At 41.1% G+C, this 20,314-nt stretch overlaps 1 protein-coding gene and 1 pseudogene across 1 annotated transcript in view; both read right to left on the reverse strand.

The window, feature by feature from the left end:
- The window catches only part of dyrk1b (dual-specificity tyrosine-(Y)-phosphorylation regulated kinase 1B), a 58,508-nt gene that overhangs the window by 35,675 nt on the left and 2,519 nt on the right, over positions 1 to 20,314 (reverse strand). The window lies entirely within an intron of this gene.
- Positions 3,281 to 6,769, reverse strand: LOC147318331 (uncharacterized; annotated as a pseudogene).

The raw sequence follows: 20,314 nt of genomic DNA on the forward strand, positions 1-20,314 counted from the left end.
ATATCTTAAGAGAGTGTTTGCAGTGTCCTTAAAAAACTGAAGGTGGACAAGGGAAGGAGTCCAGTACAGACATGAACCTTGACTGCGAGATGCATCTACTATCCACTGAAGCCTCATCAGGAATGGTCTCAGTAGAAGGGCTGCTGTCAAGAAACCATTTTTAAGGAAGAAAAATGGGAAGAAAAGACTGAGGTATGCCAAATTACACAAGAACTGGACTGAAAAATCAGGGGAACAGGTCTGACGGAGTGGTGAATCCAAATGTAATAATCAGTTCAACTTGAGATCAGTATGTATGAGGAGGTCAAGGGAAAGGTCCAAATGTGAGCTCTGTCATGGTTTAGGGTGCATGTCACTCAGTGGTTTTAGAGATCCTGTCAAAATTGATGGAAGTATAAATGTAGAAAAGCATTCGGATTCAGTCGGGAAAAGGTTTGGTTTTTCAGCAATGATCCAAAACACACTGCCATTGCAGTAAAAGCATAGTTGGATAGAAAACATCACAATGATACACTATCAGTCGTGGATTGGGTTCCCTCAGACCTCATCATTAAAACAGGATAAGATAAGATACGCTAAGATGAGCTTTACTGCCATTGTAAGCATGAGCATACAATGAAATTGGAAACATACAATGAAATACTGAAGCAGTGTGGGCTCTTCTTGACAAACAACAGAGCAAATACAGAAACACCCAAAGAGATTTGAATGTCCTTCAAGACGCCCGGGAACTATTCCCGAAAACTATTTAAAGAAGTTACGGGAAGCTGCTGAAGAGAGCAGTGAGAGGAAGAGAGGTTGTGTTGAAGAGTGAAACTGGTCATACCAAATATTGACGCTCAAGCTAGTTAGAACTGTATGTACATACTATATCTCCATGTAAGTGCAGCATTATTTCCCGTTTTCCTAAGAAAATATAAAGAAACGTGGAGTGGCTCATGACTTTTGCACAGTACTGTACACTCAGGACTTCATTACTACGTGGATACTGGTGTATATTAAGCACTAGTTTCATTTAAGTTCCTTTGTACAAGGAGTTTTGATCATAGATGGTATTTTCTCAGAGTCTTGCTTTTTCACATTTTTTGTGCTTGATTTTAATCGGTACTTGATGAATAACAGTTTAAAATGTATCCTGACCTGTAGTAACCCGGTACAATTGGCTTTAATATAGATTTTCTCTCGTAGTATTTTTGATTTTGACTTTGATGTAAAATAATTCATTCTAAAACTAACATCCAGCTCAAGTACACTATAATTATGTGCGTCCATTTCCTGCTGAACTGTTCTTTTTGTGTGTGTGTTTTATTTCTCTACTGCTGTCTATATTTCCAAATATGTGAATAAACTTTAGTATTTCCCTTCATGGACTTACTGTCTTCCACTAAATCACGTTCAGCTGTACTAACGACCAGACAGCGGAGATTACAGCAGCAGTGCATGGAGGCAAGCAGACTTTGAGTCTCACGTGCCTTGCAGCAAAATTCCACCCGGCAACTATACACTGTACCATGGCAACAGCCTTGCTATTGGTCCCCGGTGCGTTTTCAAATGACCAATGGGATGGCCAGCCGCGGGTGATGCTTGTTGCTAGGTAAACATGATGCAGAGGAAAGATAGAGGAGCAGAATTACCATGCTGCTACTGCAGGGTGCTTTAAGCAAGGAATGGAAGAGCACTTTACAGTCGGAGATACCCTTCTCTTTCTCAGCACTTGGCGGTGCCATAGAGACAAAGAGAAGACGAAGCAGGAATGACACAGTCAAAAAAAGAGATAAATATTAGACTGGTGAGGATGGCACTGCCATAGGGAGAGCTTCCTTAGAAAAATTTAAAACAGTAACGTTTTCCAGGTTTTTGTGTGTGTGTGTGTGTGTGTGTCACCGAATATTACTGATTTAATGAACATGTCCATTTCCATAGGAGAAAAAAAAGCTGCCTCAGTACAACTCAGCAAATGTGGGTAACACACCCTAACAGATTAATGTTAATGAATACGATAACACAGTAAAATACATAGTGCTTTAGCATGATAGTTAAAACAATCATGTAGTGACATTACTATAAGCCTACAGTACTTACTAGCAGATCAGGACACAGGGCATATTGCATAGATGACAGTGATGCACATATGAACAGCTGTGATCTACTTCAAACACTGGTTTTCAGTTAAATGATACCTGGAATAAAGGAATTACAGACCAAAAGATACTGAACTTTCTGTTTCAACTGTACAACCTGAACTGCACATGACCTCATTATTCTTCTACCAAACAGTCACCCGTGTACATATCCAGTCATCTCACATCATCAGCATCAGAATACTTTATTATTATGTGGTCACGTAGGGTTCCACCTAGCTCAGGGTTACAAAGTTTCTGTATGACATGCCCTCTAACAGCATCTTGATTTCATTTATTTAGAAATGTTAGGAAAAAAGAAACGTACCAGTTGGCTATTGTTTTAGTAATAATAACTATTTGTTATTAATAATAATAACTAATAAATAAGCCACACACTAAAGATAAGTATACATGTGTGAACCAACAACTGTAGAAAAGGTGGACGACTTGTTTGTGGGGGCTGCCATGTTCCACTTTAGGAGCCAGAGTCTGCGCAGTATCGACTTTAGGTGGAGTTGCGTCAAACCCCGCCCACACGCCCGCTGGACTTGCACGCGAATACGCCCCCTCTACACTTTTTGCGTAGCTTGGCTGCTCCAGTTTTGAGGACATCTGCTGAGTGGGGTTTCCACGACTGACAGATCGCTAAATTAGGATAAGTACAAGAACATCACCATAATTAAAGAGACACACATCTTAATTTGTTATAGTTCTACAACGTCTAATATCACTCTGTAGTTCCTGTTGTTAATTCTTTAGCTAGATCAGCCATTAGCATGTCTATATGTTTGGATAATTGGGCACTCCTTAGTTTTTGTTGTCGTATTTTAGACAGAGGTTACTGTTAATATCAGAATTATCTGGAAATTAAATGTTGAGATTTGAGACGCGAGCCGGACGATGATATAAAACTGAAGAGTTTAAGATCCGTTACACTCACAGACCACTCTACAGCCCGGTAACATGGAAACTTAATGTTAGATTGAAAACACAGCAGCAGGAGGTTTCATACAAGTGTAATTTGTTCTATTAATTTAATAACAGGATCCAGAGTCCACATTATTATTAACAATTATCCTGGTGGAAAACTAATGAGGGAGACCATCAGCACCAAGGTTTGGAGAAATGGCCTCCCTTTCCTTCATCACAGCTGTCCTGCACCAGATGTTGTGTTGACTCACTCACAGACATCATTTGAGAAACTTCTGGAAGACTGAAGCTCACCGCAAGGATCAAGGAGGGCTCATAATCTTCATCAGCAACTTCAGACCTCAACCATAGGCTCACCCCATAACATGGACAAACCCAGCACCTCATGAACAGTGTGATACTGACCTTTGGTTATGTTAGAAATACTCACATCATCCTCATATAATGCAAAGAGGCTCTCAAATTTTAAAAATGTTATATTCAGTCCTGTACAAAGTTATATACATATAAAATATGCACATTACTCTCTCTGATGACTCTGATATGAATGACACTGAAGTATTTTATGCTCCCGTATACTGACACCAGTTACACGGATGATAAATCCCTTTGACTTTTTGTCAAAGCTGGACCTCCTCTCAGTGTCCCTGCTTTATCTGCTGCTCCCAACAAATATACGCAAGTTTCTCTGCGACTGCAGCTGCCAGTCAAAGTCTTGATATCATGATGATGTTGCACCTAAATTTTACAGCAACAAATTAAATCAAATTTATGAGAAAGGAGACCCCCCTCAACACAAATCAGTTTGATATGAACTACTAATAATGGCAGGAAACATCTTTGGGAAAATTCCAACTTGGAGTTAGTATTTTGCCCAAGCAGACTAGAACAGAGTTCGAACCACTCACCTTCTGATTAGTAGATGGCCGGCTCGACCTCTGAGCTACAGCCACCATCACCATCAGTGGTTCAAACATACAGACGCATAATAGACCATGCAGTCAGACATTCATTCCAACACACATGCAAACAGTCAAAAACTATGGCTGAAAATAGGAGAGAAAGATTACATGAACGTTAACCTAGAAAAAGTCATTTTCAGCAGCTGTTTCAAACAAATCTCAAAATCTGCAGACCTGATTGGCTGAGGAAGGCTGCTCCACAGTTTGGGCACCACAACCTCAAAAGCATGATCACCTCTGTTTGTAAAATCAGAGTGAGGGAGTGAGGAGACTGGTTAGAAGATCGGCTGCAGTGATAAGGTCTCAGAAACTCTGCTACATATGCAGGAGCTCATATTGGAGTCATATTTATTAATAACAGGATTTTAACCTCCTAGGACCTGGCATCCACATATGTGTGGACGTCACATTTTGGGTTATTTAGACCAAAATACTCTATTTTGCTCTACAAGGGCCTGATATCCACTTACAAGGACATTATCCTGCTACTGTTCTATCAACATTTTAAACGAATATCCTCATATGTGGATCTCATTTTTCTTAGAAACAAAAATTAGGTAAAAATAAAATCTGGTAATTCTTTGTTTTTACATTCATCAGGTCCCAATCAGCCAAATATCAAAGAGAAATTAAAAATGCTGCTGTGGAAGAGTTCAGGTCTTAGGAGGTTAAAGTAGATTCTAAACGTCGCCAGTGAAGGGATGCAAGAATGGGTGACTAGCTGAAGAGGTTACTTGGATGAGTGATGAAATGTTTCTCCCACTGAAAACGCTACAACCAGATGAACAGAATCGACTTTTTGGGTTACCCTTACCTGGATGATTGAGCACGCATCAAGACAAAAACTTATTATAGTACTTCACTCGTGATATGTGTTGCAAATGTAAACACTTTGCTATTGCTAAGTACTGCAGTAACATATATTGGGGTGGCTGTAGCTCAGGAGGTAGAGCAGGTGCTAATTGGTTAGTGGTTCAATCCTTGGCTAATCCAAGTCGGCATGCTAAATACTAACCCCGAGTTGGTCTCTGATGCATCCATGGGAGTATTAATGTGTGTGAATGGTAGATAGAAGGCACTTCTATCGATGAAGTGCTTGTATGAATGGGTGAATGAGAGAGTATCAGAATCAGAATAGTTTAATAATCCCAAGAAAAAGTAAAAGAGTAAAAAAGCGCTATAAAAGAATCAGTTCATTTAAACACTTTTCTTCAATGGCTGTAGCTGTACTATAACTTAACTTTACCATTATTTACCAGGATTATGACAGCTGTGAGAAAAACATTTAAACAGTGTCAGTACCCGGGTCCCAGTGTCATGAGGAAGAAACCAGAAAAAAGCCTTCATTTTGTAACAACGTCAAACACAGGTGTTTGCACATAAAGTAGATGATGGATTGTGTAGCTCACAAATCTTAGTGCTTCTGATTGCTTTCCCTGATGCCACCACTTTTTTTAACTGTGCAGCACTAATGTTAAATATGATATGAAAAAATGTTACGACAAAAGATTAAACTATTACAAATATATTCGTTTTTTGGATATTAAAAATATCCAAAAACTAATAAATTGAAACTGATCAATTTTCTTGCGCTTATCTGAAGTCAGGTTGCAGGGACACCAGCCTACGCAGGGAAGCCTCCCTCTTCCCCGCTACCTCCACTAGCTTGTCCAAGGAAACCTTGAGGTGTTCCCAGGCAATCCGATATAATCTTTCCAGCATGTTTTGGGTGTACCCCAGTGCCTTCTCCCAATAGGAGAGAACACCTTATCCCCTACACACACAGATTTTCTTTAATATTCCTACGTAACAGAGCGTGTGCCTGCGCTGCCTCTGTGCTGTCTTTCAGTCCAGCCACTGGTAGGATTTCTGGAGGTCAGCTGCCTCCTCTATCTGCTGGTGGTACGTATCGTGCAGGGGCCTGTCCTTCCAGGATGGTTCCTCCTCTTGCTCCTCTTTCTTGGGTTTCTGCTGCCTGAGGTATTCACTGAGCAGATGTTTGTCTCATCCTGGACTGTGGTGCTGACACTCACCAGCCCCCAGCCTCCTTCCTTTTGCTTAGTGTACAGCCTGCATGGTCAGGAGCCTCCTTGTGTTGATGTCAGTGGCTTCTATCTCCTCCTTTGGCCAGCTTATTATCCCAGCAGGGGACCTGATCATGGACAGGGCGTAGGTGTTGATAGCCCAGATATTGTTCTTACGGTTCAGCTGACTTCTCAGGACCTGCCTGACCCTCTGCAGGTACTTAGTGGTTGCAGCTTTCCTAACAGGGTCTTCGTGGTTTCCATTTGCCTGTGGGATTGCCAGGTACTTGTAGCTGTCCTCAGTGTCTGCAATGTTGCCTTCTGGTAGTTTGATCCTCTCAGCTCTGACTACCTCCCCTCTCTTCATTACCATCCAACTACACTTCTCCAATGCGAACGACATGCCGATGTTGTTGCTGTGTATCCTGGTGGTGTGAATCAGTGAATCCATGTCTCGTTCACTCTTGGCATACAGCTTGATGTCATCCATGTACAGGAGGTGGCTGACAACTGCTCCGTTCCGTAGTCGGTATCCGTAGCCAGTCTTGTTAATCATCTCACTGAGGGGGTTCAGGCCTATGCAGAACAGCAGTGGGGACAGAGCATCTCCTAGATAACGCCCACACTTGATGGTGACTTGTGCTATGGGCTTGAAGTTGTCCGCCACATCCCCATTGAGTTCCTGATGAAGGCTCTTAGGGTCCCATTGATCTTGTATAGTTCTGGGCATTCCAGTATCCAGCTGTGGGGCATTGAGTCATAGGCCTTCTTGTAATCAATCCAGGCAGTGCACAGGTTGGTCAGTCTGGTCTTGCAGTCTCGGCTGACTGCTCTGTCTACCAGTAGCTGGTGTTTTGCTCCACAGGTATTCTTGCTAATTCCCTTCTGTGCCCCACTCATGTATTGAGTCATGTGCCTGATCTTAGCCGCTATGATGCCTGAAAGGAGCTTCCACGTGGTACTGACGCAGGTTACTCGCCGATAGTTGGATGGGAATGGTCCCTTCTGGGGGTCCTTGGAGATCAGGGCTGTCCGGCCAAAATTCCTTGTGAATTCCCTTAGTGAATTCTCATTACCGATATGCGCCCGGATCCACCTTTCTAACATTTTTGTTAATGTCATAAAAATTCCTTATCGTCTAAAATAAATAAAATTTTGCCGACATATATAAAAATATCTATAATTATGTTTAATATTAAAATATATTGTGTTTAACAAAATAAAACATTTGAATTTATTAAAAATGACTAAATGTTTCTTATTAGCATGATGCGACTTCACCTGCTCTGACCAGGCCAACAGCAAGTTTTCATAGAAGATTCAAACTGTTCTCTCTTCTCTCGCGTTGATATTCTTGTTACTGCATCTCCCGTCTGTGACTCTGCCCATTATCATTACCCATATGGGATTATACTCCATACTTTTCTAAATATAACAAACATTTTTTATAATCACAAAGAAAATGTAAGGCTCCAGCATGAAGCAGTGTTCAAGGCTGTGCAGTATGCTAGCATTTCAGCTTATTTGTGAACTTAGCCGAGAGCGTCTCATTAGCGTTGCTCATGATTGTCATTAACACGCACTCAGAAGGATCTTAAAGGTGACGAGAACCTTTAATGCAGAGATGCGACCCGCATATAAGCTTCATTTTAAAAGCAGTTAAGAGATTTTGTGTTTAAAACTTTTCAAACGTACTAATATTGTATTTTTAGATTAGCTTCAGAAACAAAGGGAAAGACTGTATATGGATCGTGAGCTGCAGGACACATTTGGGCAAAGTACTTCAAAAACACGAATGATCACTTTGAACAGTAATAGCAGTAACATCAGTCTTTCAGTTGTTTTTACTTTCTTTGTTGCTTGCATCTTTTCTCAGTCAATTGGGTAAACTCAATTATTTTCATTACCATAATTCTTATCTCCACAAGAGACTTTTCATTACTGCTATGCATGAAAATGTTTCTAAAATGTTTTATCTTCCAGAGACAAGAATTTGTCATATTTATCAAAACATTTTCTTTAATCGTCGCCCTGCTGGTGTTTTTGTGAGCAATAACATTAATTAAAAAATGAGCTCTACATTTACATGTTTGTGTGTCGGTCATGAGAAATATATAAATCATTAATTTTCATTAATTTTCATTTATTTAGGTAAATCAGAAAAGATCTTTTAAAAATCTTTTCCTAATTAATGGTCTCAGTTTGTCGGTAATGAGATTCATTTTTGGATCATGCTGCCATTAAATGAGAATAAAAAGTCCATGAAACTGTTTTATAATAATACTTTTATCAAACTGTATGGCAGGTTTACAGAATCGCTTAAATAAGAGAGAGAATATTTATATTTTGATCTTCGTGAGAACCACCCGTGAACGGAGAGGTCAGCAGCGTGGTACGGCGGTATGTGGATTACAGGTCAGGGTTTGGGTTGATCTGTCAGTGATGTTGGGACTCTTGTGAAAATTGATGAAATTATGAATGCAGATCCACCGTGCAATACCACCTGGAGAGGATCTGGCTGGAAACAGCTTCATTTTTTTCAGCATGACAATGATCTCAAACACACTGCCAATGCAAGAAAAGCATACCTAGACAGACAAACTTACAAAGGAACGATCAGTCATGGATTTGTCTCCCCAGAGCCTGGATCTAAACATCATTGAAGTGGGGATCATCTTGCCAGAGAACAGAGCAAAAGGCAGAAACATCCAAATTAGAGCTTTGAATGTCCTTTAAAAAGCCTAAAGTATCATTTGTATAGACTAAAAGAAATTATATTAAGCTCCTGAAGAGAGCTCAGGCTGTGTTCAAGCATAAAGATACTCACACCAAATACTTTTCAATCTTATTACAATTTTATGAACTATGTTTGTACTCTGTTCTGTACTATGACAAATTTACATCCAAAAAATAAACTGAGTGTGGCGTATTGTGCTGTACATTATGAACGACGCACGCTGTTCCAAAGTTCACGAGAACAAGTTCAATAAAAGTTACAATCTAAAAAACAAGAAAAATTAATTATCCATCCACTACAGCCAAAAATATTTATCACGATATACATTTGAAACTTAGCGATAACGATATAACTGACGATATAAGTGACGCAAAATACTTTACAACTCCACAACTTTATTAGTGCAAAAAACCATCAGTGTATTTTCACTGAAACAAGCAGCTGTTTTTTATGTGCATTAAAGTTATAAAAAATGTAACAGTGCAAACTCCTGTCTGACAGTTTGACCAAAAGGCATTTCCAGTGGAGCCGACATAACCATGTATAACATCCACAGAACTTAAAGAGGTTAAACACACACAGTAGGTAACATGTTGAAGCACAGTACGTATCACTGCGCGAGGCTCCGCCTACGATAGCCGTAATGCTCCGACAATCCATCAAGCGCTGCGGCTTCGTAGCTCAGCAAAGTCGTACTGAAACATTTGACAGATTTTCGAGCGCCGTGCACATAAAATCGTTTCGGTAATAACGACGGCCCGCCTGCATGCACTACCAAAAACTGCTTTGTTGTGTATCTGACAGTAAAGCTAAACCAGTTCCACACCACTGAAGTTTTCGCATTTTTACAAACCAGTTCTGGTTCATCGTTTCATTCAACGATGCGTTTTCGCCCTTCTCATTCTCCGTCGCCGCCATGCTTTTCCGCCATGTGCGTATGTAAACAAAGGCACTGCGCGTGCGCGTTTTACCCATATTCTATCGCCATATTTCATTTTCTTATCATTGCCTAACATTACACCTGTATTACCGTGAACGGTATGATATGGCCCAGCCCTACCATCCACTTTATTCTGCTTATCTGAAATTGGGTCGCGGTGGCAGCAGCCTAGCAGGGAAGCCCAGACCTCCCTCTCGCCAGCTTTCCTTGCTTATCCGGGGAAACGTTCCCAGACAAGCAAATAGATAGGCTCTCTCCAGCGGACACTGGGTCTACGCCGCGCCTCCTCCTGGTAGGACATGCTTGGAACATCTTACACATGAGCTGACTGCCTCAGCTGTTTCCTTCCAATGGCGGCGCCACTCTGAGCCCCTCCCGAATGACTCTTCCTCACCTCAACGCTAAGGGAAAGCCCTCATCAACCCCCCAGGAAAAGCTTCTTTCTGCCCCTTGTATCTAATGTTTTGTCTACTAGCAATAATAGTCATTTATGGCGTTTCTCACCTGTCCACTTGGTGACAGATGGTTGCATATAAGGACTTATCAGTAAATGACTAGTACCTCTGGTACCGACTAGCAATGGCGGAGGGTCAGGGTGGCTGGGGTGGACGCAGAATCCTGACCACCCTATGCCTGCACTGGTGCCGCACTTCCAGACACGTTTGGAGCGGTCAGGAGGTGTGTCCCAATTTAGGGACTACATCCTTTAAAGGACCCGGCCAATCCAAGCAGGCCAGGTCTTTTGAAGGAGGCAGCTGAGGCTGTTAACTGCAACCATGACACTAGCGGGTAGAAACATTTTATACAGCATTGCTCGACAGAAATGAAGGTGAACATTTTTTACGCTGGTATGTATGTGAGGCTGAGAGACCACGGCAGCAGGAACTTTAACATTAGCTGATTAACAACAGTTAACTAATGTAGTTCATGAGACTAGTGTTGGTAATATAATGTAAAAACGGTCAACATTAAATTTAATGTATTAATATATGAAAATTAATTAAAAGATTCAATTCAAATATTGAGCATCAGTAAAAAAATAATTCAAGGTGCATTTATTTCTTTTTCATTTCACTTTATCTCTTCATCTCAAGTGAGATGGAGAAGATATGAAAGTCTTAAATGGGGCAGAGATTTTATTAAAACTTTTAAGGAAAAAATAGAAAAGTAAAACATCAAAATAAAACAAATAACACAGAAAAGAAGCAACTACCATTCTGAGGTGGTTTTCTGACCATCCATCCACAAATCTGTCTGTTTCTAACGGTAGTCTTGCTGTCATTTTTTCTTCTCAATCGTTTTCTGCAATCAGCAGCATAATTCTTAATAGATATATCAGTTTCTCATTTATTATATTGTCCAGGGGTTTGCCAAATATATAAAGTTACAGATCTAACATAGCATCAATTTACAACATGTTTCATCTCTTTTTGAAAAAATAGGGTACCAGAAAGGACAGGTGGAAGGACCACGCGCAACAACAACATGCTTGCCCAAATTACCAGCACGTATACTGACAGGAAGCTCAGAGCTGAGCAGACTGCAGGTGTCTAACACACCTGTTAAGGAACTTGGCTGATTGTTAAGAATTTTGCGTGGCTGCAGATTACTGGGCAAAATCACACATGAAGCATGAAGACATGATGGTAAACTGATAGGAATTCATACAAACATTCACACAGCTCTTTTTATTCTGTGCCTTTAACCACTTTCAACACACACACAGGAGTAGCTGGGGATCAAACCACAAACCTTTTCCTAGTGGATGACCCCTCTACGTCCTGAACTACTACTTTTGAGAGTGTGAGAGCCTGTATGTGTGCACCATAGACCTACAGAGACAGCAGCAGCTTAGTACATGCATCATATTTCTGAGCGGAGATTCATGGTGGATATTATAATGATGAACACGCCTCGTAAAAGAGAGCCTCCAGTACCTGTCATTTAAACTTAGGCTGACCCAGTTTACTGGAAACGTTTCATCACTTCACCTCCAGATGGTTAAGTCAGAGTTCACTTTCCAAGATTTTCACCTTGTGATTGTGAAACTCAACTGCATTCAATGTCCATCCTTAAAGTGACATTTCAACTGCCTTTTATTAAACTGACACATTCTGTGATTTCAGTGCTTAAATGCTAACTGCAGTTTTAGCTGCTTCCATCTACGACTCGACTGTATCCAAGGTGTTTGACTCAGCTGCCCACAGCGTGCAGCCATGACGCAAAGCAGGGCTGCGTTAAAGCAGCACAGCAGGTGCCGTTGCTGGGAGTTGCAACTTGAGACGTTAAGCGCAATTCGATTGCTAAAAGTAAAAGTGCACAGTGCTGAAAAGCTAAAGCTCTAAAAGACAGTCAGGGCAGCTCCATCGTTCATTGTGACAATTTTTCTGGAAACTGTTTCACTTTAAAATCATCAACTTGTATTGATTACACTTTACTAAATAGTTATTTCTAATTAAACAATTATTTCCAATCAGCAGTGTTTGGTTTGTTAATCAACAAAAGGAATGTACTGCACATTACTCATTACTCTTTTTAAAAGTAATGCAATAAGTTACGTAGTTACTCGCTGGAGAAAGTAATTTGTTACACTACTTGTTACTCCATAAAATGACCTGAAACGCCAAACTTTATACATCCCAGATATATCGCTGTAAAATAGTCACTTGGAAAATGAATTTAATAATAATAATGATGATAATTAAATAACTGTGTGAGAATTACAGGTAATTAAAACTTTACACTGAAACACTACCAGGACTCCTGGTACTGTACATATCGTAATCAATAATTCAGCATTCGAAAAGCTTGTGGGAGGGAGCTGTTGATCAGTGCTGCCTTTTATACTGCAGAACGTTTGCCTAATAGCAGCAGTTCAAAGAATATGTGGAGAGGGCGTAAGAGGTCCTTCATGACGATCAGTGCCCTAATCCTGCAGAGGCTCTGAAAGAGGTCCTGGAAGGAGGGGAGGAAAACTCGGATGATGTTCTCAGCGGCTCCAGCTATCCTCTGAAGTGCTTTTTTGTCTGACCTACTGCAGCTGGAACATCACGCTGATGTGCAGTAAGTGAGAACACTCTCCACCACGCCTCGGTATAAAGTCCTGAGGATGCTGGAGGAGAGACGCCTGTTTCAGGAAGTGCGGTCTCTGATGGACCCGTTTTGTGATCACGGAGATGTTCTTGCACCAGCTCAGGTCCTTCGAGATCTTCCACTCTTTCCACTGGGCAGCTGCTGATACCCAGAGGAGTTTGCTCGATCTGCGTCTTCTGGAAGCTGTGATCATCTCTTTTGCTTTGGCTACATTTAGCACCAGATTGTTTTCTCTACACCAGCCTGTTGTTTAAACAGCCTTGAGAAGATCCAGTGCTCAGCCTGATGGCTTTGTAGAGTTTCCTAATATGGGATGTAAGGATGCATCTTCTATGGAGCGGTTGGGACAACAAGCAAATTGGTCAAATGATGCAGGAAGGCTGGCTGTGATGTGTGGTTTGATAAGCAGTTCAAAATACTTCATTACAATTGGTGTCAATGCGACGGGACGGTAGCCACTTAGACAGGATACAACTGGTTTCTTAGCTACTGTGGCCTGGCTGAGAGAGGTTAAAGATACCAGCGCGGACATCAGCACGCACGCCAGCGCAGTCCCTGAGCACACGTCCTGGGATTTTATCTGGACCTGCTGCTTTCCGTGGGCTGACCCTGACCAGGGTCCTCTGGGTATCTGCTTGCTTACGATAACAGCTTTGTAACGGGTCAGTGCCTGCACTCCCTGCCACATTGGTCTGATATTTCTTGTCTTGCGGATTCTCTCTGCATAGGTGCCAGTCTGGCAGTTTCTTCGCCCGCTCCAAAGCTGCATCAGGCTGTCAGCAGTGAGCGCAGTTCTGTGGTCATCCAGGGTTTCTGGTTGCCATGTGCATGGCGGTCTTAGCTACAGTGATATTGTCTGTGCACTTGGCAGTGTAGCAGGTTACTGCTCCGCATACTCCTTGATGTTTATCTGGTCTCCCAGTGAGGCTGCCGTCTTGAACAGCACTCAGAGTGCCTAAAGCAGTCTCGAGGTCCACCCTCTGGCCAGAGGCTGGTCTGTGTTATCGCTGGTCTGCTGCACTTCAGGAGTGGTTTGTAAGCGGGCACCAGCATGTTCACACCATGCACTGCTTCAGCTTGGGAAGCACAGTCGTTAAACTGGTATGGTTAAAATCCCCCACCATCACTCCACAGCTGTCTGCCATAGCTGTCCCTCTTCTGTTTGCATTCACAGCGCTTTCACTCTATCTCTCCGACAGGATGCCGTATTGACTTCGTACGACCAAGTCAGAGCTGAGCTTTGCAGTTCCAACCACATACTTTGCCCTGAGTATTACTGAGGTCTCTCGTTCTTAAGTTTCACAGCCACAACGTTGAAACACTCTCACTTGTCCCTAGAAGAGCCGCTGCATCCATGCGCTACGCCATCTCTGAAAAATGTAATGTGATTACAGCAACACATTACCCCCAGCACAGCCAGTTAAATTATAATTCATTATCATTCGTTATCTATGAATAATATACATTGTATCGTAGCTGATAAAACATGAGCTACATAAGCTTTTCTATATCATGTACTCATAAAAGACAAATGTTTTTATTTATTTTTAAATAATAAAGGTTTCACCACTGATCAGTAATCCTGTCCTCATTCCCAGCATCACGATGGTTCGTTTCATGGCTGGCACTAGCTGCTAGCTATGCTCTCAGTTTCTACACTACGGATGCTTGAACAGTGCCATAACCACTGACATCAGTTAGTATGGCATGAGCTACTGCAAGACAGTCACCTATCTTTTGGAAATGCATCCTACAGATACCACTACCATGTCTCAGCACGGTGTGCAGTCTGGCCTTAAAGAATTTGAGGAAGCTGGACTCTCTACAGGCCTACAAATCTCTCAACTGCATCTGAAATCATGTCCTTAACAATAACAAACAAACCAACAAAAACGATGATAAGTAGTACCCCTGACACTAATATTATCAATAAAGTCTTACAGATATCCATTCCTGCTCAGCAGCACTCGTGTCCACACACGACCAGAGGCAAATGTCACACTACTACACCCGCGCTTAGCACCAAACTTCCTCTATTGTTGAATAATTGAAATGAAGGTGCTGAACGCAGATGAAGCATAAGCTTTGAAATTGCTCTTTTTGACAAAACCTATAAAATTATAAAATTATATTCACATAATTTCTTTGAAAAGACAAAAGTCTGAATTTATGGGGCGACCGTGGCTCAGCGGGTTGGGACGCTCATCAGTAACCGGAAGGTCGCCGGTTCGAGCCCCGGCTCCGACAGTCTCGGTCGTTGTGTCCTTGGGCAAGACACTTTACCTACCGCCTACTGGTGCTGGCCAGAGGGGCCAATGGCGCGATATGGCAGCCTGGCTTCTGTCAGTCTGCCCCAGGGCAGCTGTGGCTACAACTGTAGCTGCCTCCACCAGTGTGTGAGAGTGAATGAATAGTGGCATTGTAAAAGCGCTATATAAATGCAATCCATTATTATTAATTTCAGTTGCATCATGTAAGTGCTTTAGCCGTTACTGTAAGAATTATGGCCAATGACATGCTTTTGGATAATATGAACTTCAACATTTGTCCAAACTGCCCCAAACATTTGTTTTAACAGAGGGACAACATGGCATCTATAAACAAAACACTTTTCTTTATAAAGTATACATTATTTCTATTTGCACACAATAACAGAATTATATCAGAAAAACTGAAGTTGTCTGTGTAGCTAGTTAAAGCCTACACAAGCCTTTAGGATGGCAATAATTAACCAGTTACTAAAAACAAGAAACAAAACTGTCTTAACCCATCGTAGACCAATCTCTTACATCCTTTGTCTCTATGTTTTGAAAGAGTAGTTGTCAAACAGCTAACAGATCATCTGCAGAGGTTTATTTGAAGAGTTTCAGTCAGGTTTCAGAGCTCATCACAGCACAGAAACAGCTTTAGTGAAGGTTACAAATGATCTTCTTATGGCCTCTGACAGTGGACTCATCTCTGTGCTTGTCCTGCTAGACCTCAGTGCAGCGTTCCATACTGTCGACCATAATATTTGATAATCGATTAGAGAATGATGAAGGTGGGTGATTCTCACAAAGACTGCGAGATCTTTCATATTCTGATAAAAGTATTATTATAACACAGTTTTAAGGAACTGTAATCTTATTTAATGGCAGATGATCCTAAACGATTCTCATTACCAATATAATAAACGACAAACTGAAATAATTCATCAAAAACTATTTTTAAAGAGTTCTTAGACTGACCCAAATAAGCATATAAATGAACAACACACTCCATGAAAATTGATGATTTATATATATTTATATATTTCAAATCAAGTCTCATGACCGACACACAAACATGTAAATGTAGAGCTCATTTTTTAATTAATGTTATTGCTCACAAAAACACCAGCAGGGCGACGATTAAAGAAAATGTTTTGATAAATATGACAAATTCTTGTCTCTGGAAGATAAAACATTTTAGAAACATTTTCATGCATAGCAGTAATGAAAAGTCTCTTGTGGAGATAAGAATTATGGTAATGAAAATAATTGAGTTTACCCAATTGACTGAGAAAAGATGCAAGCAACAAAGAAAGTAAAAACAACTGAAAGACTGATGTTACTGCTATTACTGTTCAAAGTGATCATTCGTGTTTTTGAAGTACTTTGCCCAAATGTGTCCTGTACTCCTCGAGCAGCTCACGATCCATATACAGTCTTTCCCTTTGTTTCTGAAGCTAATCTAAAAATACAATATTAGTACGTTTGAAAAGTTTTAAACACAAAATCTCTTAACTGCTTTTAAAATGAAGCTTATATGCGCATTAAAGGTTCTCGTCACCTTTAAGATCCTTCTGAGTGCGTGTTAATGACAAACATGAGCAACGCTAATGAGACGCTCTCAGCTAAGTTCACAAATAAGCTGAAATGCTAGCATACTGCACAGCCTTGAACACTGCTTCATGCTGGAGCCTTACATTTTCTTTGTGATTATAAAAAATGTTTGTTATATTTAGAAAAGTATGGAGTATAATCCCATATGGGTAATGATAATGGGCAGAGTCACAGACGGGAGATGCAGTAACAAGAATATCAAAGCGAGAGAAGAGAGAACAGTTTGAATCTTCTATGAAAACTTGCTGTTGGCCTGGTCAGAGCAGGTGAAGTCGCATCATGCTAATAAGAAACATTTAGTCATTTTTAATAAATTCATTAATTTCATTTTTTTAAATTTAAATACCATATAAGTTAATGTTAGGCACAATTAGACATTCTTACATATCTTGGCAGAATTGTATTTCTTTTATATGATAAGGAATTTTTTATGACATTAACAAAAACACAGAAAATGGATTCAGACTCACATCGGTAATAAGAATTTACTGGGAGAATTCCCCGGGTTTCTTGGTTAAATTATTGTGAAACTGGGGTTAAATCTTTCTTTACATCAAATATCATAGTTTATATTAATAAGAACGGAGCCTGTTGAGGTGGTTCCAGCATCTGACTAGGATGCCTGCGGGCATGTCCCACCAAGAGGAGGCCCCGGGCAGACCCAGGACCACAGTGGAGAAGGTAGATCTCTTGATGGGTTTGGGAAAGCCTCGGTGTTCCACCGGCAAAGATAGAGCAGGTGACCGGGGAGGTGGAGGTCTGGGCTTCTTAGGCTGCAGCTCTTATGGTTCTGCTGGTCCTGTACAGTCGTAGGTGAAGCATTGAGTTACAGTCAATGCAGGTGGTCCAAAGGTCGATCAGCCTGGTCTTACAGTCATGAGGGACTCCTTTCACAGTGCTTCACTTGTTCTACATTTTCTCATGTTATTAGAGTTATTATTGCAAAATGGATTCAATTCATTTTTCACCTGAAAATTCGATAAACAACGCCCCATAGTGAGAAAGTGAAAAAAACAGCTTCAAATGTTTGCAAATCTATTAAAAATAAGTTCTATTTCTCCTGACTTGCATGGTACAGTTTCCTCTTCTCTTTTTTTCATAGCATTATTCCAGTTTGTATCTGTTCTTTCCACTCATCTGCTGCAACACTGAATTTCCCAAATCTGGGACAAATTAAGGCCGTCTTGTCTTGTCTGAAGTCTTTTTGAGTATGATACTACAGCCTTGCCACACCCATTGTTGTTGTCCTTTTAGACGATGAACCTTGCCCCAGTCCCAGATCCGGAGCATCTTCAAGCTGAATGCTTAGATTGGCCTAGTGACCAGCTCCTGGTGATTCCAAACTTTCATATTTGTGGGTGATGGAGAACATTGTTCTCCATTTTCAATTCAGTGTTATGTGTATAGCATCAAATCCCAACAACAATCACCTTAAGGCAGTAGGATAAATAAAATACAGAGAAAATCCAAACAATGAGATGATGCCCTATGAGGAAGCGTGTGGTAATAGTGGGGAGGAAAAACTCCCCCATTTACGAGGAAGAAAAGTCCAGCAGAACCAGGCTCAGGGTCAAGAAGAGAGAAACTGCTCCACAGCAGGAGCTCACACACTAGAGAAGCACAGGGATTAATAATAACTGATAATTCAATTCAAAGTGGTGTATAGACACACAGTGAGTGAAGGAGAAACACTCATCATGGGAGCCAACAGCAGTGTAACTAATCACCTGATCCAGCCCTAGCTAGCTTTTATGGCTAATGTTTAGAGTATAGAGGGTGTCCATCTCCTGGATCCAAACTGGGAGCTGGTTCCACAGAAGAGCAGACTGAATCTGAAGGCTCTGCCTACTTTAAAATAGCCTTGGGATCACAAGTACACCATTAGTCTGAGAGCAAAGTTCTCTATTGTGCTGATACCATACTACGAAATCTATAAGAAAACATGGGTGCTGATTATCAGGCTCTACAATGCTGCAGACGTCTATACCTTTGCCCAGATCTGTGCCTGGCTCAGCACTCTACAATCTCAAATTCTCCAGACGTCATGGATTGGTTTGTGCTCTGACATACACCCTCAGCTCTGGGAAAAGCTATGGACTTTATATAGACAGGCTTTACAAATCAGCTCAAATCAACTGAATTTACCACAGAATGGCCTAAACTGATCATTTTCCTACTGAAGTCAGCTAACTGTTGAACAACATGATGTCTCAATACTAGTGTGGTGTTCAGTAGCTCCACTGATACTTGCATGTTCAACAGCAAGTTGAAAAGTTTAACATTTTAAGACAAAAGCCCCACACTGGTCACAATATTATAGTGGAAAAAATAAAGGTTTTGTCTCACCAGCATAATTCAATTATTTGAACTGATGGAGTTTGATGCAGCACATAAGACTTGATGTGGAGTTCAGGTCATCTTTAAAATTAATGGGCATTTATTTAAATTTACCTATCATAAAAAACCCTATAACAGTTATACTGTGGTTACTTTTGGAACGGTCTACAAGACTTAAATGCAAGGCAGCCAGCTATACATGTGTTTTAGAGGTAAATAGCCTCAAGTTCCTATGGGCCCGTGATGTTCAGTTATTTTGAAAAGAAGCGCATCCAATGGAAATCAACTTTTAACGAGCAGACCCAAACTCTTTAACTAGGATTAGTGGTGATATTTAAAGAAAAGAAAAGAAAATACACCTAATACCTACAAAAACACGGCTCCTCCCTTGGCAATCGTAGGAAAACCCTTAACACGAGGGCAAAAAGAAACGCTGCAGAGGATACACATCCATCCTTCCCCTGGTCCAAATATATGACCAGTGTAAAGAAAAGGAAACAGGTCTATCTAGGAAGCAACAGACAACGTAACTGCACAACATGGACTGATTGGGATTCTTGTACAGCGCTTTTCTGCTCTCCCAGAACACTCAAAGCGCTCTATACAACATGCCACATTCACCCAGTCACACGAGCATCATCTTTCTATGCATTTAAGTGCTTTCTAACTACCAGTCACACACATTCATACTCCAGTGGATGCAGCGGGATTACTATCTTGCCCAAGGATATTTGGCATGCAGATTAGGGGGAGCCAGGGATCAAACCACCGACCGTCCAATCAGCAGATGACCTGCTCTACCTCCTGACCTACAGCCACTCCTAAAAGTGGGGAAAAAATTCAGCTTGAGTAACAGTACCAGCACTCCGTATGTAAAGAGACTCGGTCATCACTGAATGTGGAGGTGTGTTCAAAAAGACCCCATCAATTTTTGGAATGAACCTGTGACGAGTCGACACTAATTTTAAACTGGTTTGCAAGAGCTGTCACACAAACAGACTTAGCTTGTTGTCACAGCTGTGCTATCAGCTGGGAACAAGTCTATTGACCATTTGTGGCCAAAAGACACAGGCTGCACACCACTCCAGTGGTCAAAGTAAACCAGAACATTTACTTGACATTTTATCAGTGAGATGAGGCGTTATCTTGGGAGTAAGAAAGAACACTAATAAAAGTGACTCGTGCGCTCCCACAGAGCGCCCTGCCAGGAATCCAGATGACTCTTATTGTATTGTAGTTAATCTTAGGATTTGTTTGATCACAAAGTATTGGTTCATGATAGTTTGAGAGATATCAGTATCACAG

The sequence above is a fragment of the Aulonocara sp. 'chitande type north' Nkhata Bay genome, linkage group LG11, assembly GCF_057382095.1.
Source record: "Aulonocara sp. 'chitande type north' Nkhata Bay isolate Kocher_YH1m ecotype deep benthic linkage group LG11, A_spYH_male_GT1.1, whole genome shotgun sequence".
Lineage (NCBI taxonomy): Eukaryota > Metazoa > Chordata > Actinopteri > Cichliformes > Cichlidae > Aulonocara > Aulonocara sp. 'chitande type north' Nkhata Bay.